The following is a 16492-nucleotide window of genomic DNA, read 5'->3' as shown; positions in this document are numbered from 1 at the left end:
TTTCCTCAAATCCATTTTTATCATCTAATATTTCTGGAATTCATTACATAGAGTATGGTGCCTTTGATGTTTTACAAATAAATGTTCTGCCCAGGTCAAAACTGACCATAATGCATTTCATTTGTCCAATTGACCTGTCTTTTGTTGCATGCATCCATAAAATCTACTGCATGATGAAGGGATGAAAGAAACGTATTATGTGAAAGCTAAGCCAGCCTGGGCATGTTGCCCATACTGCATTTCATATTGACAGCCCTCACCTGTCTGATCCTGTGACCCATTACCTTTTTAACCCCCTTTCAGCCCAAAAAACAACTACCCTGTTGGTCACACTCCACATAAGCGCTCATCTGACAGACAGTCTCCTATATTTCTTTATTCACCACTGCATAGAAACCCAGTGATTGTGTTTCTATTTACGTTTTGAAGCTTCGCCAGAGACGCTAAGACCTAACCTCAGACCCTGGCCTCTGTGGAATCCTGCTATCCACAGTTCTAGAAGTTCTGGAAGTTACTTTGGGCTTCAGTACTTTTTTAGTGGCTATTAGTATTTTTGCAGCAAGCATTACTTAGTGGAAGTAAAGATTTCCAAATGGGTCATATTGTGCCAGAGTGACACGTTTGATACAATTGATCATAATAGACATATAAAGTCAAGTGGGTTTTTACTGTAATTTTAACTACATACAGAGTACACAGTGAAACCAAACAACGTTCCTCCAGGACCATGGTGCAACATAGACACAGTGCATACAGAACACAAATGCAACACAATACAAGTGCAGACAGACAACACAACACAGTACAGACAGAGGATAATACATAAATTAGGGGTGGTGTGCAAATTATGCAGTGTGTAATTAATATTGTACTGCGAGTAGTTTATTCTAAAATTCACTACTTAAGTACTGAAGTAAAAGTACAGTAATGTGTTCTGTAGTTCTTACAGAAAGCAGTCAAAAGTATGAGTAGCAGTGTTTATATTAGTTCAGAAGCTCAGACTTAGGCCTGTCTCAGTTCCTCTGGCTGTAGTAGAAGGACGGGACTGTAGTTACAGAAGGACAGGACTTACAGTTTCATCTGTAAAACCAGTGAGGAGAGCAGCTCAAACCCTGAGCTTCACTCTCTGTAAACTCAACTACAGCTGAAAGAGCTCAGCCATTCCGACAAATACGAGGTTTTGCAGGAGGTGAAGAAGATGGAGGGGTTTCTTCTGGTGGTTCTTCTTCTTTCATCTGGAGATAATAAATAAATTATTTAAAATACATACATTGTGATTTCTGGAATTTATTTTTAAAATTACGTCTCTAACAGTGGACATGCACCTAAGATGAAAATTTCAGACCCCTCCATGATTTCTAAGTGGGAGAACTTGCAAAGTTGCAGGATGTTCAAATACTTATTTTCCTCACTGTATATATATATATATAAAGGCTATTTCACTGCAGCTCAGTGCTGCTACAGAACATGTTGCTCATTTTCACTAGGATTATTTGCACAGCTGTACAGATGTTCATTTTCTGTAAATGTTTCCGTCATCTGTAACTGTCTGTACACATTAGTATATATATATATATATATATATACATCCACTTAGGCTACATCAGGATATGTAGTATACATACCTGTATTAGTACAGATCTTTAAATCCCTCTATCACTTTTTGTACTTTGTAACTTTATTATTATTTATTCTGTTTATTGTTTAGTGTACTTTTCTCTCTTGGGTTTACATGTCATACTTGTGTTGCTCTCTCCAAGAAAAATTCCTTGCATGTGTAACACACTTTGGGAAATAAAGAGATTTTCATTCTGATCATGTACTTTGTGGTGTACCACAGGGCTCTACACTAGGCCCAATTTCATTTTCATTATGTGTACAGTATAGCCACTACACATTCAGAGTTTTATACGTGTCACAAATTGAGAACAGTTCCTTAAATAAACTGACAACCTGTCAAACAAACAGCATAAATGGATTAAGAGAAACCTTTTAAACTTTATTATTGGAGGAGCAAAAAACATAAACTCAGACTTTGAAATCTGAATTTATAAACAAACGATAATATTTTGAATTTGGGAGTAAAATTTGATTATAAATAAAGCTGTTTTTTTATTTTTAAATTATCATTCAAATTATCGTATGTATTTATTTATTATTTTTATTGGAGTTGTGTTTTTGGCTTTTTATGATTGTAATGTGCTAGATCTTAGCGGATCTTAGGTGTTATTTATTACAGTATGTTGTCAGTTAGACTTGTAACTATAAAGTAAATACAGTAAATGTACACTCACACTTTTAAATGACATGCAAATTACATAACATTGACTTGCATGTGTATGCATTTTGCTACCATCTTTAAATTTGATTTGCTGCATGAAAATGAGCCATAAATTTAAATGTGTTTGATTTTTAGTTTTGGCGTTATGTACATTATACATTCATATACAACTAATCACGCTTCAGCAAGCGGGCCAAGTGTTCTCACGTCACTGTACACAACCAGAATTTCAGTATATATCTAATTCGACTACAAACAGAACGATATCTGCTCTGATGTTGTTGGTCATTTCTGGTTTGATGCTCAGACAAAAATTAATTAATTAATTAATTAATTAAAGGTCTAAAACCCCCGTGGACCCCCAGCCACAGCCGTCTAAGCGCAGCTTCTGAGCAAAATCAACACCAGATATATTGTCTTAATAGCTGAGGGATCAACTCTCAAGACTAACTAATGTTCCCCGGCATTCAGCACTTACAACACACCACACACACTTACACACGCACACACTCACACACACACGCACACACACACACACACACACACACACACTCTCAGCCCAGGTGCAGCACATGGTTCTGATTTCGGAATGACCTTCGGGTGTGTATATCTCAGCTAAGCACTTGAACTTCTTCTGCACCTCAGAGAAAAGCCTTTCCACCGTGAGATGTCTGGCCTGCACACACAGAGCTAACCCTCTGATCCCCGCAGGTAAAGTTAGATTTCCCAGCCCATTAAAATAGGAACACCCCATGTAAATCTACTATTACTACTATTACACTGTCAGTGTCGCACTGTCTTGTTAAAGCAGCATGATGTGAGAATTCGTCTGTTTTGCTCATCAGCTCCCTGCTACAGGTGGAGAGTGTAAAATCACTGTTAATGTAAAACTTTACATTAAGCTGCTTTATGTAAAAGCAAACGAGCCTGAGGAAGACATTCACAGGTGTCCTAGAATGTGAAACTGTGTTTATCCACATAGTTGAATAGCTACACCCCTGTAATTTACATAAACCCCACCCACTAGAGAAAGCCATTCAAAGCTAAGCAGAACGATTAGTTCAGAAAAATAGAAAAAAAACAAAAAGGCTAAAGGCTAATGCTAGGCCGACCAGAGAACGGAGACAAACTGTCTAAAATGACTAGGGTGACCAGATGTCCTCTTTTCTGAGAATGTCCTTTTTCCATTTTTTTAAAATGAAATTTAGTCTTACAGCTTTCAAAGCATCTGTTTAAGCCCCGCCCTCTCCCTGCCATTATAAAGGAAATGCACTGACGTCACGTTCATGTCAGACTGAGTGGTAAACATTAGGAAACCAGGACTGACACCAGCTATTATCTGCTCAAGTTAACGGCAGCTGGACTGAACAACGACCCGTTCATGGAAAGCGAACCCAACAGTCCATGGAAAGCAATGTGTAGCCAGGAACGTCCAGCTACCTGAGGCTCAGATCACATAACGCCTCACACCTGAGAACACAGAGTGGAGAGAACGGTCATAGGAGGGTTTCCACTGTTTTCCGGCTCAGTTAGTCGACTGGCTCATCCAGGCTTGCTTGCTTTCTCTCTTACTTGAACTTGAAATTCTCTTTTCCCCTCCTGTTTGTACAGTCAGTCTCAAAGCAGCTCTTTCTCAGTTTTGTGTTGGCAGCGTTCACACAATTCACACATTAGTCTTTTGCCACTTTGTGGGCGTGGCCGCAGTGACTCCCGCCACCTGTGAGGTCACGTGCATACCCTCTGTCGGCCTACATGTACCTTCTTCTAAAGCAACAGTTAGTCAAACTGCTTCCCACCACAGCTGACTGACCATAAACGCCTGAACCCAAATGTAAATAAACACAGATCAGCTTGACTTGACCTGATTTATTATTATTTTATGTATTTATTAATATTTTTATTTTAACGCCAAAAAATATTACGTAAAAAGGAGCTGATTTAGCAAAACAGGATATTAAAGCTATTTATTATTGCTTTTGTTGAATGATTAAATGTTTATTTATGAATGTTGTGACACGACCCCTGGGGACGTGACCTGATAGGCAGCAGAGACGACACAAACACACCTTTATTTAAACACACCCTCCACCCCACCCAAACGAAAACTCATCCAGCCCAAGTGGGGCTCTAAATGGTCTCTACACGGTATATTGTTTAGTGCGAGACTCTGGAAGCTCGGTCTGTGTTCTCTCAGAGTTCACCTCCCATGTGACTGAGCCTGACCTTTTATGCCGATCACCTGGCTCGTTAGCCTGAACGGCATTAAGACGGTGTAGGGTGGCGCTCCCGCCTCCTCACGCCACAATGTTCATTAATATAGTTTCATGATTTTATTTAGATAAGTAACTCCCTCCTATAATCACACACACACACACACACACACTTCAATAACTTAAGCCTACATAAGTCCCTCAGCTGCAACATCCTAACCATGACGGATGCCTGTGTGTCAAAATATGGCCATCCCAGCTCACACAGCTACTGTTCTGATAAACAATTAGCCAAAGCTGTGTTAGTGTTGGGCTGGTGTGTGTTGGGCTTAAACACTGTGTCTGTCTGTCCACTCACTGTCCACTCTATTAGATACTCCTACCTGGTCCACCTTGTAGGATGCTGCCGACAGGTTGATGGGCTATTCTCAGTCCAGTAGCACTGCTGCAGTGCTGAGAATGACCCACCACCCAAATCCTACAGTCTGCTCTGTGGGATCCTGACCACTGAAGAACAAACAGGATGAGAGGAGGAGGCTGATAACGAAGTCTGCAGAGACACAGATGGAGATGGTCCGGACTTATAGAGCTACACAGTGCTCCTGTACGGTTAGTAGTGCTGATAGGATGGACTGTGGGTGTAGAAATGAGTAGGTGGTATTAATGTTATGGCTGATCGGTGTATTTACATCAGCTAGATACATTAATGAACATATAACCTCCCAAAAAACGCATAAGTTACTAATCCATGAGGCGTGTGATTCTTTATGAGAGGTACACATAATGGACCACACCTCAACTCATTTCACGCCACTCAGCAGTGAACGCTCTTCGTAGACCTCTTTCTTTCATGTCTGCATATCGGAATCCTTTAAACACGCTGTCCATCAAATCAATTTCTCTTTTACAGGGCAGCAGATTAACGGCTTCCTGCTCGGCAGCAGGTCCAATCGGTAGCCACCACGGTAAGTTCTGGGTAAAGAGCAACCGTTGGTCAAAGCAAAGAATTTGCGCCTTATCCCGCTGCTGAGAGAAATAATTCAAACAGGATGGGACGGAGAGGAGTCTTCTCCCAGCAGGACCTCTGGTCCACCTCCCAGGCTTTTGAGTCGGGCATTAGTGTTTCGTCTTTCTGCAAAAACTTCCGTACTTTGAACATCTGCGCTCCACCTGAGGATAGCGTGTCCGTGGATAGGCCAGTAAAGAAGTAACGCACTGGATGCGTCCATAAATCTAGTTCAGGCCGTCTGGCTGCAGAGTAAACTCCCCATTACGGTTAATATTACAGAGTAGCGCATTTATCTCCATTACAGACAAAGAAGACCACAATAAACAGCGGCCGGTGTGAAACTGTGCCTCATTGTATTGAAACGTACCTACACGAGTCTTCTGAGTTTTATATGGAATGATGATGATGATGATGATGACGATAGTGGTAAAATAGTGGAGAATCTGAACTAATCCAGTTCTCTTTAGGGACTACTTTTTGTAGCTGCACTACACCCTGCAGCATGTATCCCTCCACCATTTTAATGATCTGATTTTAAAAGCAGGTTCTAGAGCCGAACTCTTCTCAGAACTCTGGTAGAACAGTGTCTCAGGCATCAGGCAGCGTCTTCATCACCATTAGGTGAAGAACTTTCTGTGAGGAGCTTTTATTAGAGCTTCAGACGTCTGTTTCCCTTCACCTCCCCTGTAGAACTCCAGCTCTGACTGGGGGAGCTTATCTAGAACCCAGCGTTTCACATCAAACCGACATCTTCTAAACGCTCCTCAGCAGAAAAGAGGAGATGAACTTCATGTCGTTGTAGGAAGCTCTGGAGAGAAATGAGAAACGCTCGAGTTTTCCTGCTGAAAGATTTCTGAGATGTAGAAGAAGTTGATAAAAGAAGCCGTCCATAAAAATTGTCAACAGTCCCAAAGTGAAAACTGACCATCCAAAATATGAACCAGCTTGTTTACATTACATTTCTGCCATGAATTTGTCCTACCATATTACAGATTCCCAGAAACGAAGAATGTCTGCTTGGAGTAAACAGAATACCTGCTTAGCACACATGCATACACTCAGGCACACAGAGTCCACAAACACATCTATGCTCCACAAATACCTTAATGTGCATCAAACGCTTAGTTCCTGATTATATAATAATTAAAAACATTGTGTTAATAAGGTAAAGATCAAAGTTTAACTTAAAGCTGTGAGTCGAGCGTCTAACACGAAAGACCTGTGATCCTTTAAACACACCGAGCTGATTGGTGGACGCCTTTATTAGAATCCTATAGGGTGCCTGCCTCTCGCTTCTGATTGGGTAACACTGCTGACACATCCATCCGAGGGTAAAGGTTCCTCGGATCCTGTTGCACACCACTTCAGGTTAAGTTTAAGTTGAGGTGTAGTAGGTTAAGTTGAGGTGTAGTAGGTTAAGTTTAGCTTGAGGTGTAGTAGGTTACACCTCAACCTACACTTAACCTACTACACCTAAACTTAACCTACTACACCTCAACTTAAACTTAACCTACTACACCTCAACCTAAACTTAACCTACTACATCTTAACCTAAACCTACTACACCTCACCCTAAACGTAACCTACTACACCTCAACCTAAACTTAACCTACTACACCTAAACGTAACCTACTACACCTCAACCTAAACTTAACCTACCACACCTAAACCTAAACTTAACCTACTACACCTCAACCTAAACTTAACCTACTACCCCTCAACCTAACCTAAACCTACTACACCTCACCCTAAATTATGTTTAGGTGTAGCTGGTTATGTTTAGATTGAGGTGTAGTAGGTTATGTTGAGGTGTAGCAGGTTATGTTTAGTTTAAGGTGTAGGTTGAGGTGTAGTAGGTTATGTTAAGGTGTAGTAGGTTAGGTTTAGTTTGAGGTGTAGTAGGTTATGTTGAGGTGTAGCAGGTTATGTTTAGTTTGAGGTGTAGGTTGAGGTGTAGTAGGTTAAGTTTAGTTTGAGGTGTAGTAGGTTATGTTGAGGTGTAGCAGGTTATGTTTAGTTTAAGGTGTAGGGTGAGGTGTAGTAGGTTATGTTAAGGTGTAGTAGGTTAAGTTTATTTTGAGGTGTAGTAGGTTATGTTGAGGTGTAGTAGGTTAGGCTTAGTTTGAGGTGTAGTAGGTTATGTTGAGGTGTAGCAGGTTAAGTTTAAGTTGAGGTGTAGTAGGTTATGTTAAGGTGTAATAGGTTAGGTTTAGTTTGAGGTGTAGGTTGAGGTGTAGTAGGTTATGTTAAGGTGTAGTAGGTTATGTTTAGGTGTAGCAGGTTATGTTTGTTTGAGGTGTAGGTTGAGGTGTAGTAGGTTATGTTAAGGTGTAGTAGGTTAGGTTTAGTTTGAGGTGTAGTAGGTTATGTTTAGGTGTAGTAGGTTAGATTGAGGTGTAGTAGGTTATGTTTAGGTGTAGCAGGTTATGTTTAGATTGAGGTGTAGTAGGTTACGTTTAGGTATAGTAGGTTATGTTTAGATTGAGGTGTAGTAGGTTACGTTTAGGTATAGTAGGTTATGTTTAGATTGAGGTGTAGTAGGTTACGTTTAGGTGTAGTAGGTTAAGTTTAGATTGAGGTGTAGTAGGTTACGTTTAGGTATAGTAGGTTAAGTTTAGATTGAGGTGTAGTAGGTTACGTTTAGGTATAGTAGGTTAAGTTTAGATTGAGGTGTAGTAGGTTACGTTTAGGTATAGTAGGTTAAGTTTAGATTGAGGTGTAGTAGGTTACGTTTAGGTGTAGTAGGTTAAGTTTAGATTGAGGTGTAGTAGGTTACGTTTAGGTATAGTAGGTTATGTTTAGATTGAGGTGTAGTAGGTTACGTTTAGGTGTAGTAGGTTAAGTTTAGATTGAGGTGTAGTAGGTTACGTTTAGGTGTAGTAGGTTAAGTTTAGATTGAGGTGTAGTAGGTTACGTTTAGGTATAGTAGGTTAAGTTTAGATTGAGGTGTAGTAGGTTACGTTTAGGTATAGTAGGTTAAGTTTAGATTGAGGTGTAGTAGGTTACGTTTAGGTATAGTAGGTTAAGTTTAGATTGAGGTGTAGTAGGTTACGTTTAGGTGTAGTAGGTTAAGTTTAGATTGAGGTGTAGTAGGTTATGTTGAGATCATATCTCTTCAACCCTTTTACGGTCATTTTTAGGGGGCACTAAGAAATGCACAGCCATGATGTCATGATTTCCCAAAATGATACTAATGAACACATGAAAATGTGTGTATCATTCTTTTCATATTTAATTGAGAATCCATAACCAGATGTATTAATGTATTTCTTATTTTATTATTTATTTATGAATCTGAAGTTGAAACCTTTTCCTGGTTCTGGTAGTAGGTTATGTTGAGGTGTAGTAGGTTATGTTTAGTTTGAGGTGTAGTAGGTTATGTTGAGGTGTAGTAGGTTATGTTTAGTTTGAGGTGTAGTAGGTTATGTTGAGGTGTAGCAGGTTATATTTAGTTTGAGGTGTAGGTTGAGGTGTAGTAGGTTAAGTTTAGTTTAAGGTGTAGTAGGTTATGTTGAGGTGTAGTAGGTTAGGCTTGGTTTGAGGTGTAGTATGTTATGTTGAGGTGTAGCAGGTTATGTTTAGTTTAAGGTGCAGTTTGAGGTGTAGTAGGTTATGTTGAGGTGTAGTAGGTTAAGTTTAGTTTGAGGTGTAGTAGGTTATGTTGAGGTGTAGTAGGTTAGGCTTAGTTTGAGGTGTAGTAGGTTATGTTGAGGTGTAGCAGGTTAAGTTTAGTTTGAGGTGTAGTAGGTTATGTTGAGGTGTAGCAGGTTATGTTTAGTTTGAGGTGTAGTAGGTTATGTTTAGGTGTAGTAGGTAAGGTTTAGTTTGAGGTGTAGGTTGAGGTGTAGTAGGTTATGTTAAGGTGTAGTAGGTTAGGTTTAGTTTGAGGTGTAGTAGGTTATGTTTAGGTGTAGCAGGTTATGTTTAGTTTGAGGTGTAGTAGGTTATGTTTAGGTGTAGTAGGTTAGGCTTAGTTTGAGGTGTAGTAGGTTATGTTGAGGTGTAGCAGGTTATGTTTAGTTTGAGGTGTAGTAGGTTATGTTGAGGTGTAGCAGGTTAAGTTTAGTTTGAGGTGTAGTAGGTTATGTTTAGGTGTAGCAGGTTAAGTTTAGTTTAAGGTGGAGGTTGAGGTGTAGTAGGTTATGTTGAGGTGTAGCAGGTTAAGTTTAGTTTGAGGTGTAGGTTGTGGGTGTGCGTTTAAGGTGGGGAAACGGGTGTTTTACTGTAGTTTTCAAGTTTAGCTACACCAATGAAAGGGAGAGCAAGCAAACCTGGAACAGAACTATTCAGTGAGATGTGCCTGAACCTTTGAAGACCTTTCCCTCGACATTCCCTGAGCCTCAGTTAGCTGGAACACTAACCGCTGTTTAACCTGTTAGCTAGCCAACCTCTTTAAGCTGAGCTAGCTGACTACAGGTCCAAACACATCAGTACTCGTGTCAGTCAGTCAACAGCAGCTGATTTGTCGTTGAGTTAGCTAAGAAAAGACTAGCTTAGCGATTGGCTACAGATCCAAAAACCAAGTCATTCTTGGCTAAACGCTTATCAGTGGGCGTTCGGTCAGACAGACTTGAGCGTGTTCTGTGGGGAACAGGCTGTTATAATGCTAGTAATTAAGCTAATGCTAACAGCCCCTCTCTCCTGATTCTCAGCAGTCAAAACGTGTGTAATTGTCAGACTGAAGGTCTAACATTTATTGAATGATTGATGTAAAAGTGGATAAGATTGTACAGGTAAATCTACCTGTGCAGCTGACGCTACTCCCCAGCCCCGCTAATACCGTATATTCTGCGGCCAAAGTTTGAGACGGTATGCCTCTCGCAATGTAGCCATATCTCTTCAACCCTTTACGGTAATTTTGGGGGGCACTAAGAAATTCACGGCCATGGTGTGGATACCAAATTTCCAGAAATGATTTAATCATTTAATTGAGAATCCATAACTAGATTGTTAATGTATTTCTTATTTTATTATTTATTTACGAATCTGAAGCTGAAACCTTTTCCTGGCCTTGGATCGTGATAGTTTTGGATGGACTTGATAAAACCGCAGAGACCTGGAATTCCCAAAACAGGCATGATGTTTGCCACAGGATGACTCCACGACTTCAGAGCTCTGGTGGTACAGGGCTATTTACACTACTTTAGGGAATCTTCCAAAACCACTTCTAAAGGCCACCTACAGTGAACACCAGTACTCAGTACAGTGCTGCTATAAAACATCACAGCCTCTGAGCTCGACACTGAATCTCTCTTTCTCCAAGTACGCACACACACCCATACACACACACACATACACGCACACACACTCACACACACACACACACACACACAAAACCCAGGCAAAAACAGCTCGGCTGCCCCCTTTCTCGCCGAAACGCCCCACAGAGGCCTGAAGGAAAACCAGAGACAAGTCAACAAACTGGAAGCAGCAGGGCCGTAAGTCCCCTGGCATTTACGACAGAGCTGGAGCTGGCTTTGGGACTGGTTTGGCGTGGGGGTGCTTATGTTGGAGGGGCGTGGAATGGAGCAGTGGCTAAGAAGGCTCGTGGGGCGCCTGGGCTACATTGAGCAGACACGGGTGGCGCAGGCCGCATGGCGTGCCACTGAGCGGCCAAAGTCTCGCACAGCGCAGCGCCGCATCTGGTGCGCATTTAACGGGTTGTCATGAGCACATGGGTGCCTTTAACTCTCCCCTGAACACGCTCCGAGCGCTCACCGGACGCCGGCCAGGTTCAGGCCTTCACATCCGCAAATGTCACATTTGTCTGCTCGTCTGGGCTGCGATTCTGTTCTTCAAGCGTTTGCGTTACGAAAGTGGGTTCCAGTCAGATTTGACTGATTTAGAAGGTGGATCATACATCAGCTGGACACTGTTCTTCTCCCACGGCCTCACATGCATGTGTGTACAGTGGGTTTGTGGTGTGGATGGAGGAGAATCCAGGCTGGGAGCTGGGGAAGTTCTTCAAGAGGAGACTCCAGACTGGATTTAAAAATGAATGAGTGCAAAGGTTTGTCCACCCTTCTTGTGGACAGATGATATAAAACAATAGTAACACTTAACCAACCACATGAGGTACCACAGCAACCACCTGACACTCATTAACACAGTTCAGTCATTTTTAAGACAGCTACAGGACTAGGCTTCTACCTCAGCAGTGTTAAATGGGAGAGTGAGCATCAGATAAAACTCTCTCTCTACTTATCTTATCCACCACAGAGACCCAGTATACCACAGAAACCCTTGATACCATAGAAACACAGAAACAAAAAACCCCACAGAGACCCAGTATAACAGAATAAATCTTCCCATAATTCCTGTAATCTTTTCTCTCCAGTGTTCGGATGATTTGCTTTCTTCTGCATCTCGCTGCGAAGCATCCGGCCTACATTTTTACCCAATTGTCCTTCCTAATATTAGACAGCGATAGCCAATTACCCAACCCCTAACACATGTAATGCTCTCAACACTGCGAGGATGAGGACTGACACATGCACAACCAGCCACCACCAAGTGATGTGGGGAAAGAGAAAGAGAAAGCTAATATACCACTAATATAGAAACCACAGAGACCCTGGAAACCATAGAAACCTTGGATACCACAGGGTCACAGATACCACAGAACCTCTGTGTACCACAGACACCATGGATACCACTAAAACAAAGAAACCACAGAAACCCAGTATACCTCAGAACCTCTGGATACCACAGACACCATGTATACCACAGAAACAAACAAACCACAGAGACCCAGTATACCACAGAAACCCTTGATACCATAGAAACACAGAAACAACAACAAAAAAACAACAACAGAGACCCAGTATAACAGAATCCTGGATACCACTAATAAAGAAACCACAGAGACCCTGGAAACCATAAAAACCTTGGATACCACAGGAAACCCTTGACACTATAGTACCCCTGGTGAAGACGGTAGTGTGTTGGAGTGTTTGGGGCTGTGATGCTGAGGGAACTCCAGAACAAAACATGAGGATGAGGTTTAAGAGTTTCCAGTTTCCCAGCTTCCAGAACCAGTACAGCTGCTGTAGAGCTGAACCCAGTGAGGGAAAGTGAAGCTCCAGACCTGCTCAATTCAGCAACAGGAGCCACAGCTTCAGGAGCGTCTAGTTTATCAGATTGTGGATATTTCTTGACGCCCATATTCATCCTTTGTGTTGGACACAGGTGGCATTTGGCCGGTTTGCTTGCCTTGGTTAAAGAACTCTGAGGATTGGTACGATGTCTTGTTGGACCACTGCGGCGCTGCCGGTGTTATCCACCCAGTAGTGAGTTTATTGTTATTGTAGCACTGATTTGTCTCGTACAGCAAATCATAAAGCAGAACAGAATGCTTTATTGTTTACTGGTAAATTTAAGGTGCAGTACACTGATGACGCGCACTGCAGAAAAAACATTCACCAAGCAGGGCTCAGTGTTTCCAGATTGCTCCAAACCTGTTTCGCAACGGCTGTTCGGAACGCCGAAACCCCGACTCACAACAGGAGTTGTGTTTATTTTTCTCCCCAACGTCTCCTAATTGTGTTTTGAAAGACAAACACTAACTTTCAGGGTCCGTAACACAACACAGGCCCGGGCTTTCCACTGGCCTTTCCCTGTATCAGCGAGGCCAGTTCACTGGTATGACAAATTAATCACAAACTGTTTTCTTACAATAACTTACTGGAAGTGGAAGGTTTATTTGTACGGAAGAGCAAAAGTGAGGGTAAACATTTGGGTGGAAATTTCCGAAGCATTTGGAGAACAGTCCCAGTGATTCTGGAAGTGACGGTAGCTTAATTACACCATAAAGCTGGTTTATTTGCCCTTGTTTTCCATTTCTAATCTAATTTTAGCTTCTGTGTGAATGTGTGAAGTGTGTTATGTGTTAGGAACTGCAGAGGTTCACATGGTGGGACTTTCATATATATGGTCTTTCTCTTCCTCGAGACTCTAATGATACCCTAAACTTTATTTGATAAAAATAAACAAGGCTAGCCACAAACCCTCTGGACAAAATATGAGAAACGCTATGATTTTGGCCTCAGGAACCGCAGTGAATGCATCCTTGGCTTCAATCTGCCCCCAAAATATTCCCACTGCAACTGCAAACTGAACCTGCCTTCATAAACGGTCGGAAGCGGCGTAAGAATTAGTGTTTGCACAACAAGGTGAAGAGTTGAGACGAGGCTTTGGAGCAGTGGTGCATAAATCTAGGCCAGGAGGGTTCGTCTACAGCAAAGTTTGGTAGCTGCTCTCCTCAAACACACCTGATTCATCTCAGTCCATCAATCAGTTAATTATCAGGCAAAGTGGGTGTGTTTGAGCAGAGCATCTACCTAGCTTTGCTGGAGGATTGCCTTGAAGCAGGGGTGGGTAATTCCAGTCCTGGAGGGTCGGATTTCCCACAGTTTTTGCTTTTCGTGGTCAAGCACACCTGATTCAGCTTACCTGTTAATTGGCAGGTTTAGTAGCCCCCCAGTGCCCACCCTGGCTCGCATTCAGCAACAAGAGCATTACTGAGGTCAGGATGTTGGATGATAATCACCACCCCCTTCATCCTCATCATCCCCAACTCATCCCAAAAGTACTGGATGGAGCTCCACCACCATCATTCCAGAGAACACAGCTCTTCCACTGCTCCACAGCTCCTCAATGCTGGGGGGCTTCATACCCCTCTACTAGCTCACGCCTGGCAATATTAGGCAGCATGCAGCCAATAGAGTTATGATGTCCTATTCTATTGGCAGTACTTCTTCTCTACAGGGACTAGATTGATTCTCATCCCCTGCCTGATATGGGGACATGGACCGGGTAGAGACAGTGCCAAGTGGTGGGTAACTCAGCTAGCACTGAGTTAGCATGTTTGTTTGTTAATCTGGCTCAAAATGAGAGCCGGGACATCAACATCCTGAGAGTATCGGCTTAACGTAATGTAACATGTATATATTCTACATAGCTCTAACAGTGCAGGTGCAGGAGTCTGGCTAGCTAACGTAAGCTAATCTGCACTGAACCTGCCTAACAGGACACGACTGTCACATACAATTGCTTAGCTAACGTTAGCGCTGTCATTTTGTGATCATGTGTGGGCAGCACTGAGTGCTAAAGGCTACCCAATCCGCATCCGCGATGAAAATTGGGTTGCGAAGACGCAGAAACTGTGGAGAAACTGTACATCCAAGCAGCCTCAACAGCCTACACTAAGACATATTCACCAATAGTGTTGGACACCAATGGAATTTGGCCTCCAGCGACAGTGAGCACACGTGGCCGAATCGGTGGGCAGCCATAGCTGCGCCGCAAGAGGAGCAGAGATGGTGAAGGGCCTTACTCAGAGGCCCTTGCTTAGCCTGGGTATCGAACCCACAACCCTGTCATCAATAGCCTGGTGTGCTAACCGAGTCAACACTGCCCCATGGTTTGACCTCCATATTGCTGGGTGCTCTGATTTACCAAACCAGATGTTGATCTAAGGAGAACTCTAAATAACATTACTTTGGAGAACTTTGGAGATGTTCTAATGATGAACACAGTGATGGAGAACCACCACCACGTTCTGTAGGGGTGTTATTATTAGTGTTTATTCTAATATCAGTGATTTACTGAGGAGATGAACACCAAAAATGTCAAAGGTACTGACCTTCATGACTCAGGTAGAAGTGAGTGGAGATACTAGGTTTTAAAAGACTTCTATAGAAGCTGAAGTATCAGCTTAAGCTTTTTACTCCAGTAAAAGTGTAAAAGTACTGGTTTCAGGACGACTTCAAGTAGAAAAGTAAAAGTAATGGAAGGAAAACAAAGGCTGAAAGTTTAGGCCGCGCCACAGGGGTCTATAGTGCACTACCACCCCCCCCAAAAAAACAAACAAACAAACAAACAAACAAACAAACATTTCTCTAAAAGTCATAATGAGGAGAATGATCTATTAAAATGTTGATGTTAAAAATGTTGGGCTGCACTAGGCTCCTGTTTCAGCTGCAGATCTGCCCATTGAAAATGAAGCATTTCAGTAATATCAGCTCTATTAAAGGAGCGTCTCTGTGCTCTACTGAGCATTAACATGAGTTTCATGGAGGAAAATATGAGGAGTCGTTGTCTAGAAGTTCTGTAAAGCTGCAGAAAGTCAGACTTCAGAGGCGTATGATCAATAAGCTTTATTGGAATGTAAATGTGGGGATCAGTCGGGACGTTTCACTGCAGCTCTCTTGAGTCTCTGCCACGGACACAGTCTTCATACTAGACTACAGACGTCTGCTGTGAGCTCGCTGGAGAGTGACGGGACGGGTGCAGGTGTGATGATCTCTTATAAACCAATAGGGAGTCAGAATGGTGTGTGTTTATACTTCTCATCCAACCATGATCAGACTTACACGATTTACCTGGCTAAGGTTTAAATAGAAAGTTCAGATAATTGGGTGAAAATGTAAGAAGTAGAAGTAAAAAGTCGTCTGAGAAATAAATAATTACTCCAGTAAGGTTTAGATAACCAACATTTCTACTGAAGTATTTATACCTTAGTATTTATACTTGACACTTGATACTTGACATCCCTGATAAACACTTACTGTCCAGATATACAGATTTTTAAATTATTATTTTAAAGTTTCACAGGCTTGTATGTGTAGAAAATTGAGAATATAGAAGTAAAGATTATGGATGATTTCCATATGGATGATTTTGTTTTAATTTAAATGAATCAAAATCAATTTATTGATCAATTAGAGATAAATACCAAACATCTCAAATCACATTTTACCTTGTTCCTAAAGCTCTGTTCCACCTGAGATTGCCAAAAAAAGAGTTATTTTTCAACGGTTCATTCAAAGGAATCGGTTCGAATGAATCGATTCGTTCACCAGTCGAATCTCGCCACAGGATCCTGGCGGTTTGTTGAGTTAACGGTGACTTTCCGAGCGGAGGAGGAGGAGGAGGAGGAGGAGTGGTGGAGGGAGACCTTTCTCCATCTCTCTCTCTCTCTCTCCCTCTCTC

Source organism: Salminus brasiliensis, chromosome 7 (genome assembly GCF_030463535.1).
Source record: "Salminus brasiliensis chromosome 7, fSalBra1.hap2, whole genome shotgun sequence".
Taxonomy (NCBI): Eukaryota; Metazoa; Chordata; class Actinopteri; order Characiformes; family Bryconidae; genus Salminus; species Salminus brasiliensis.
This window is presented reverse-complemented; position numbering follows the sequence as displayed.